Below are 9261 nucleotides of genomic sequence, written 5' to 3'. Positions count from 1 at the left end.
TATATATACACATGAATATAAATTGTAATCGTAACTATTGATTAACCTTGACCACAAGTCTTACTCTCTGCTCCAGCCTTTGTGGTCAACCAGGTTGATTTATTGTGTGCTGCATAGCAACAACAAAAGCTGGCCATGCCATGGACACTGTGTCAGGTCATCATCAATCTAATAGGGTGTTCAGGGTATAAGTGGTAGACTCATTTACATTCTCTAAGACTAACACTAGAGTTTGTATAAGAACATATTGTGGAATTTAGTTGGTCAAGACCGTTTACAGACTTCTTATTTGTTCACTTTTAATTAGGAGATGTTTTGAGAAATCCTAAACATGGGGCTAATCTCAAAGGATGTTTTGGTCGGTGTTTTGCATACGTATGCATGTGTCCAAGCGTGTGTGTGTGTGTGTGGGGGGAGGAGCAAGGGTTAGTTAAGGTGCAAAGAGCTGGAAACAGACACAAAATTAAAATCACAGGACAATAATGGGACATCTGGTCCAGACATCTGGAGCCAGGAGGCTATAGGAGCTTCCCAGCATCCTCTCACCTTGCGGGTAAATTAGCAAAGTGAGAAAATATGGCCGGGGTAAACGATGGTGACAATCACACAGAGGGAGGACAGTTGAGGCCGGTTACTTGGGAATTCATCATTTGGAGGTCCTTTTTTTTTTTTGTTTCACATGAACAAAGGGTGATAAAGGATGGACAATGTGGGAGTTGTCTGTGTGAGGGAGAGATGTTTGAAACCGTAGGAGGTGGTAACCATCTCATTACTCTTTGGCAAGAATTGATACATTTTCCTACATTGGGAAAAAAATTCCAAATGAAATTGCAGTGTAGAAAAGATTTTCTTCATAAATATGAATACTGTATTGAAATCGCATTGATTTATCCATCCTGTCTATGATGACCACAGGTGTTTAACAGGTGTGAGAAATGTTTAGGTCAGCCAGATTGATCTTTACAGACCCGGGCATGGGACAGCATTTCCTAATGGCCATTTGCTTGAGACGGACATTATTTCAAGTAGGTTGTGCAGTTCCCTTCACTCAGACATCAATATAAATGCATCATTCACTGGGGTGTCACTGGCCTTTACAATGATTTTCTTTTCTTTTTTTAAATAACATGGCAGCTATTTCGGAAATGTCAAATCTGTCACAGACGAGCTTGTGAAATTAGTTATCGGTTTAGGTCCATGTTCAGAGTAAATTTGTGAAATAGGCCATGCAGTTGCTGACTCATGGTTAATTTCGTATGTATATTTATAAATGCTAGTAAGAAAAACAGCAACAGGAACAATTAAGTAATAATAAAACATATATCATATTCTGTTCTTGCAACAACCAGATAAGTATGTCTGAGTTGCATATCTAATAGGCGTCTTTTGCAGAAGTGTCCTCTCCCTTATTCCCCCAACAATGAACTTAAAGCCTGAATACCCATGAACTGTAGGCTACAAACTCCAAGGCCAGCAGAATTAAAGTGTCCGCCTACAGGAGACCTCTCATCCCTATTTTTTGGTGCTGCATTTATTCGCAGAAATCCTCATCCTCAATTCCGTTTTTCGTCTTCCCCACAGTAAAATCCACACGGACATTTCAGTAGGTAGACTGCTTGTGTCCTATATGTGATTATTTTTCCTGCATGGGGATGTACAATAATGGTCCCCTTAGATCATGGCATTACAATTCACACAATTCGAACAAGGAACATTTCTTGGGGAAAGAGAGCTTACAAAATGTCAAATGACTCGATCGTGCAGTCGAGAATATGGGAGGGTTGACAAATTATCGGCAAACTACAGGGTCACTAAACAGAATATGCCAATGTGAGAAACAGTTGAAAATGTAGTTCTTTGCAAGCAGGAGGACTGGTGCTAAAAGGCTTTTTGATAAACCTCAGACAAACATGCAATGAAATTAATTTTTTTGGTCATAATTAGACACATAGGTCATTAGCTTGTCCTTCAAATTCTTCCCTTGAATTCGAAATTCAGAGCATACTGCCTCCACGCGACTCTCAACAAGTGCTCAGCATGGACTGATGGGTTGGCATGTGTCTGCTTGAGAGGGAGAGAGCAAGATGGTGTCAGATGTGATATTGATGACAAGCCAGTGTGCTTGTCTCTTGTTTCCCCTTGGCTTAATGTAAGGTCACAGTGGAAAGGTGGCACAACAAATGTCACAGAGTCGCTCTGACAGCCTGTCCCCTGGGAGAGGAGATACCCATTTAATCAGATGCCCCTCCTCCCAAGTGCCCCATTCCTTCTCAAACTCTCTTCCGCTTTCTTTCTAGCTGCTTTCTACTCGTCATGTCCAATTCGTCTTTGCTTAACCTTTGCTTTTCTCTATACCGTCTCTGGTTCCACCAACTGTTTTGACCTCTTTGTTCTCTCTCCCCCTTTCCACCCTACACACACATACACACTCACACATACACACACGCACATTAAGATACAAAAGCAGACACACACCCTACTCTTCCCTGCCAGTTTCCTTGAGCTCTCGATCCAAAGCCACAAATAGGTAATAAAGATGCCATCAAAAGGACACCAGAGGATCCGCATTCTGCCTTCGCTCCATCCCCGCTCGTAACTCTCCAGAGGGCAGAAGGACATACACCACCTGCAGAGCCTGCTGGCATAGAATTATTTTGTTTAGTGCAGGCTGTTCCCATGCTGATCCAAATGCCAAAAACCCATGTGCACAGTGAAAGAGCGGGAGCATACTGTGCAAATGCAGCAACCCGCATATACTGTACATTGCCAATAAGTGGAGACCATTAAGTAATCTGAAATATATAGCAATATGCCTCTTAGAGTGGCCCACTCAGCATGCTTATTACAGAGGAGAGGAAGGAAAAGACGCAGGAGGAGAGTACAGGAACCACATACTGTATTCATTCCCCTCTGTGCCTCCTCCCACCCCTTCTCAGACAGTCAGATAGGCTTTGCACATAATGTCCTCGTCAGGCATGACCTTGAGCGAGTCCATTGTCTCCCAGGATCTTCACTCACACTGTCACATCAGACCACTTCAGCGTTCTCAATAAAAAACAACGCAACAACAGCATCCCAATGATGTATCGCTGCACATCAGCTGCATTAGCAAACAGCTGAGGCAGGTTTGTCATTTCCAATTATTGGAGCGTTACGGTACAGTGATGTGGCTCCGAATGTCTTCCCAGTGAAATCTTTATGATTCTGCCTGTATTGTTCTTGTGTGTGGTTTTACTTGGTCTTATATAACAACTAATACATTTAACCAACCCTTAGACAGATAACAATACCTACACGTTTATTATTGAAGGGTGGCTTACAGGCTTTTTTAATCCATTTATTTTAAGGTAGACTGGAAAGGATAAAGATAAAAATGTAATGGATATTTAACAAAATGCAGGACTTGCCTGTATTCTGATGCTGCATTCAGCAGGTGCACACCTAGTATTTTGCACATCCGAAATATGTGAGGAATTGAAGTGATGGTTGTGTTGGGTTCAGTATGTTGCTTTTAACCATCAAATTTAGTGCTGGGCCTTTAGGAATTACTTCACCTCCACGAGTACGTTTTTGTCCACAGCACATAGTTGGGCGTGACTGTGCTCCAGCTAAAGTGACACGCGGTTAGTTCTCCTCTTTGCCCTTTTGGTATTTTGGTGACTCACTCGTGGTGAGTCACTTGACTGCACCTTTGTGTGGGGAGAAGCTCAATCGGGGTGTGAAACTGTTCAAATTGTGATAAATCCAGTCGTTTTTTGAATGTGTGCAGTGCTCAGGAAAAGTTAGTCGTAGTGGCGCAGCTGTTTGCAGTGTAATGGATTGTTGTGGCAGAATGTTCTTTTTCATCATTTTAGGCGTCACACGAGCTCCAGCTCCCACTTTGGCCCCCAAAACATCGAACAGCACAGCACCGTTTTGGGATTGTGTTCTGGATCCCTGGCTTATTCTGTTACAGTCGCAAGAAGAGACCACGAGGTCACGTGGAACTCATGCATGAGTTGCTACATTAACAGATTTATTAAAGAACTTTATGGTTCCAGTGACCAAGTGGCGGTGGCAAACAGTGACCTCAGATCCAAGCTTTAAAAACGCTGGTTCAGAAATCCATGCAGCGGTGAGGTGGAGGGTAAATGCATATAAATGCTGTTTATTCACCTTTGAAAATCTGAAATTGCATTTATGCAGATCCCCCAGGGTGTTTATGCATATAGTTTACATGGGTTAGTGCACTCTTTCACACTATCTCTCGGGATCTCACGTTTTATCCTCCCTTGGATATTTTCACATGAGCACAGAGCAGCCATTAACCCGCGGTCCTCTCACGTAAGGAGATCAAAAGCAATAAACTCATTCTTGCACTGAGGCCAGCTTATTAAAGCACACTGGTGCAGGCTCGGTGTGGCAGACAAGGCAGATTTTGTCAGATTGGATATAAAATATCTTAATTTCAACATAAGCATTTGTTTTTACCAAGATCTATACAAAAAACAACCTTTACACAAGCGTCTGCACACTAAAGTGATACAAAGCAAACAGAATGAAAGGACACTTACAGTAGGCTTTTAGTTATTCATTCATTTACCGTATAATTAAAAAGGTAAATTAATCTGCATACTCTTTACTGCAAACTTGCAGAAAGGGGAAAGTTTTTGTTGTTGTGGATATTAAACTTTTTTTTGGTTTTGGTCAATTTTGTATTTGTTTGTTTTGACCGGACCCCCCCTTCACTGGTCGCCTGCATCGAACCACATGGTATTTTATAGCTACCTGTTTTTACATTTGAATTGCTTTTATTAGTCACTCCTGAGTGAATTCATTCACCTTGTGCGTGTGTGTGTGGCAGTCTGCCTTTTTTCGGTGCTCGGAAAAGGATCCATCATTGAAATGTTCCTGCTCAGTGTTCTTATGAGACCATGTTCAGCACTGATGAACTCAAAAGACCAGAGCTGAAATAACATCAGACTGGCGGAGGAAGCTGCAGAAAGTTCACTTTAATTGATCTGTAGAGACAAAACTCTTGGAGTATACGGTCACGATTTCCAGCCAGACACATTTCACACTGGCAAAAAATGATTTTATAATCATGTGATCCGTGCGTTCATTCATTTTCACATACAGAAAGTCCGATTCTTTCTTGTGCTGTGAATGTGTGCAGATTTTGAATCCACTTCTGACCATGCAAAGGAATAAACCTTTAACTAGGTGGTAGACGAGTGTGATCATAGAATTCTTTTTTTAAAGAATTATATGATACAACAGAATAATCCAGTGCAACAGAATACAACAGAATAATCCAGTGCCTTTAGATGAGTAACGTTTTTCCTTTCAGATCAAAACTCTTTCACAACGTCATAGGCATGTCTGTTTATTTTGAGAACAAGAAAAACATTCTTTTCGGATAATTATCTTTTATATTTACTCTGATCTCCAACCTTCGTCAGCAGTGCCTCTATTTCATCATGTTTTTTCTAGAACTGCACAACCCAGGGGATCTGTTAATGACATTCAAATCCTTCTGCAATCATTGATGATGAACTCTAAATTAACCAAAACAGGTACATTTCCAGTTATGCTGAAACTGTTGAAGGAAGTGCACTATTTACAAAGCACATTGTTCACTGTCTAATTGATACCAAGCCTCTATTGTGGCTGACACAGTTGTGTTCTCAGTCTCACCATCAGCGTTTGTGCTTTTAAAGCTTTGGTTCTTTAAGGTGCTTTGTACAACATTCAGAGCATAGATATAGCAGCAAACAACTATTATCTATGTCAGACAGAGTGGAGTAATGTTTACCTGAGCAGAGAATGAAGTCGCCGTACCCCTATGTGTGTCGTTATACAAGCTTCTCCTTGCTTTGTTGACGCTGACTTTGGCACGCTCACATGCACTATTTGTTAGGTCACGGTCACTGCTCTGCACTGCTGTTATACAGGGTTAACAGCTGATACCGCTATCCACACCAACAGGTTATTTGCACTGTTAGCGCTGTTAGCACCATTAGCTGCAAGTCGCCAGCTCAGCCCTCATGGAGTGGGGGTGAAAGACCGACTCTTTCTGTGGCATGACAGCTAACTGTTACTTCACTGACGGGTTAAGTTAAAAAAAAAAGAGCCTCAAGCGTCATAGCAACAGCCTTGACAACGACACATTGATTGATTGACACACAGACAAATCAGTTGTTTTTGTTTTTGTATCGAGTTAGGTGATAATGAGTGGAACAGAACATGACAAACATCTAAGTCAGCGATGAAAACAATATTTAACATTGATGATTGCAAGATGTGCAATAGAATCTTCTGCTGTTGTAGCCCGTCCAAATCAACATTCAGCGCGTCGTGCGTTCAGAGATGCTCCTCTGCATAGCACCGTTGTAAAGCATGGCTATTTCAGTTATTGTTGGAGCTTGAAGCAGACTGGCCATTCTCCTTTGACCTCTCTTATTAACAAGGTGTTTCTGCCCACAGAACCGCCACTCACAGGATGTGTTTTTTTCCACCGAATTCTCTGTAAACTCTAGAGTGTGCTGTCCATGAAACTCTCAGGAGCTCAGCGGTTTCTAAGACACTCAAACCATCCCATCTGGCCCCAACAATCACTCCACAGTCAAAGTCACACTTCTTCCCCATTCGGATGTTTGCTCTGAACAACAACTGAACCTCTGGACCATGTCTGCATGCATTTAAACATTAAGGGGCTGCCACATTGTCGACAGACGTTGCCGTTTGCATTAACAATGTAGATGTACACGTGTACCCAATAAAGTGACCACGGAGTGCATGTTTTGCATTGAAGTGCACCAACGAGCGAGAATGTTTCATGACTTGTGTGAATCTGAATTCAATGTCCCATTCATTTATACAGTTAATCAATCATCAATGACAAAATGTGCTTTCTTTACACTGCTGCTGTGCATGTGAGAATTACTGCTATTATGCCCCTTTCTCAATACACTGTGAGGTGTAAATTTCACACCTGTATCAAAATAGTTCACCTGACATGTATTGCCAACTGTGACCTCACACCTTCTTCTGCTTCTTTTGATTGGCAGGCCCTCCAAATATTCAGAGCATGATGGGATTTGTCTGCTTCTCCCTTACCTGGAACTACTGCTTACACACATCGTAGATTTACGACAGATAGGTAACATGCAAATCTATCCATACGGTGTCTTTTTGTCCATACGATCCTCTCTTTCCCCCTGTACAAATCGTAACAGATCGAGACTTCAGCCACTGGAGCAGAATGCATTCAATTTAAATTATCATTTTAACACAACAGACTTGAGCCTTCTTTCTATTTCCTCTTGATGTTCCCCCTTCCCCTCTTATTTTCTATAGACTTCCTCAGTAATCCTGCTGCATGATCATAGGGGAAATTAATATAATTACTGCCTTGCAAATTCACTGAAATCTTTAGTATGTGTGCGTATCTATTGTAAGTATTATGCAGCTTTTTTTGTTTTGTTTTTTTAACCAAGGGGCCATTGTGAGGCTATTTTTTTCCTACCCAGGGGTTTTATGAAAATGTACATGAACATTGCTATTTTCAAGTTGTGTTTGAATTTTCTCAATGCTTCTATGGCTGAAACCACTGCAAGTAATTTAAATAGTTATGTCCGTTCGTCGAATGTTTTCACAGGGTGTTCTCACATCTCCCCACACTGACAGAAACAGGGGAGGAAAAAAAACAACAGTAAATGTGAAGTGTTTATTAGCAATACAAAATAAATGGATTTTTTCCAGCATTGATGAAGAAACAATTGACTCAGTTTTGAGATATGGAAGTATGAGAAGTTGCTAAGCCGTTATTTTCAATCAGCAAATCGTACCCTCCTGGAAACTCCATTTTATACCTTAATTGATGTACTCAAAAACCTCAAATTGAGGCTCAGAAATAGTCACACTGTTAGCGGGCAGAAACAAGAACCTGTGGTGGGCCAATCGATAGAAACTTCATTACTGAGAAGCCTGGCTAGTAATCTCCTTGGCTGCAGCTGTGAGGGGCATACATTCTACCACAGCACCTGTTCTCAATGATATATCCAGCTCACACCTGCAGAGACACAAAGGCACACTCACACCACAACCAGGTGGTCTCCTGGTATCCTACATTCTCGCTTCACACGGTTTCCGTGTAATTTTGTACTTTCTCCCTGTTTCTGTCTCGCCCCTTACAGATGAGATTTTTCACATTTGTGCCAGGATGCATCTTTAGCAGCTGACCGACAGAAAAGCAGAAAAGCGATGGGAGAAAACAGTGGAGGAGCGGAGCAGCAGGGGAGGTGTTAGGAGGAGGAAAAAAAGGGGAGAGCAGTTACGTATTTTTTCAGTGAACAGAAATAGACCGTTGGGGTTCAGAAATTGTGTAGTATAATATTACATCAGGACAGCTCCATTTTACACCAAAATTGCTTCCAGGATGGCAAACCACAGAGAGGTTTTTAACCATTTTTCTTTGTACCTTGGAGAAAATTGGGTCTCCACAGGAAAAATGACAAATCCTCTCCTTAATAAGTACACGTTTTCAGTCCTGGACTCAACTCTCACTTAATCTAATCCTGCTGTCGAACAAAAGGCCCATGAAAACACTACTAGAAGCAGGTTAGAAAAGCTGAGTGGGTCTGGATCACAATGTGACATGAAACATTACTTCTTAATTGTTTTTAACCAGTAGATGGCAGTGACAGAGCAAGAACACCCATGACTGACTTTACTGATTAAAGTACACCAGTAGCCTACAGGCTTTACACAAAGAAAAGTTTGATTTATCTCTCTGGAGATGTAGAAAATTGTTATCCTGGTTACTTACAGTTGAAAAAAGACAGAACTAATCTACTCCTCTCTGCCCCTTCTTGGTGATTGCTGAAATCTGTCCCCTTGAGACTTGGGGATGCAGCTGCACTGTGGCTGATGCACACTAGAGTGCAGCAGGCTGGAAAATGTTGTTCCAAGACAGACAGAAAGAAAGAGGATAGGTTATTTATTGTCTCATATCCTTTTATATCTGCCCGTCTTGGTGCTAAAAGTCATTGCTATAACTTTGTCATGAGAGAATATCTTTATGCTAATAGCCTCCATCCATTATGCAACCAGATATTACAAAGTAAAGCAGAACCATGAGGACTATCTGCCCCGGCTCATTCTCAGCTCCGACTGAGATAGAATGAGAATCACTGAATGAGATTTCTGCCCTGTTGAATAGACTCACTGAACAGTGTGTGTGTGTGTGTGTGTGTGTGTGTGTGTGTGTGTGTGTGTGTG

Source organism: Anarrhichthys ocellatus, unplaced genomic scaffold (assembly GCF_004355925.1).
Source record: "Anarrhichthys ocellatus isolate YVR2014 unplaced genomic scaffold, GSC_Weel_1.0 scaffold6, whole genome shotgun sequence".
NCBI lineage: Eukaryota > Metazoa > Chordata > Actinopteri > Perciformes > Anarhichadidae > Anarrhichthys > Anarrhichthys ocellatus.
The sequence above is the reverse complement of the archived record's forward strand: the minus strand, read 5'-3'. Positions refer to the sequence as shown.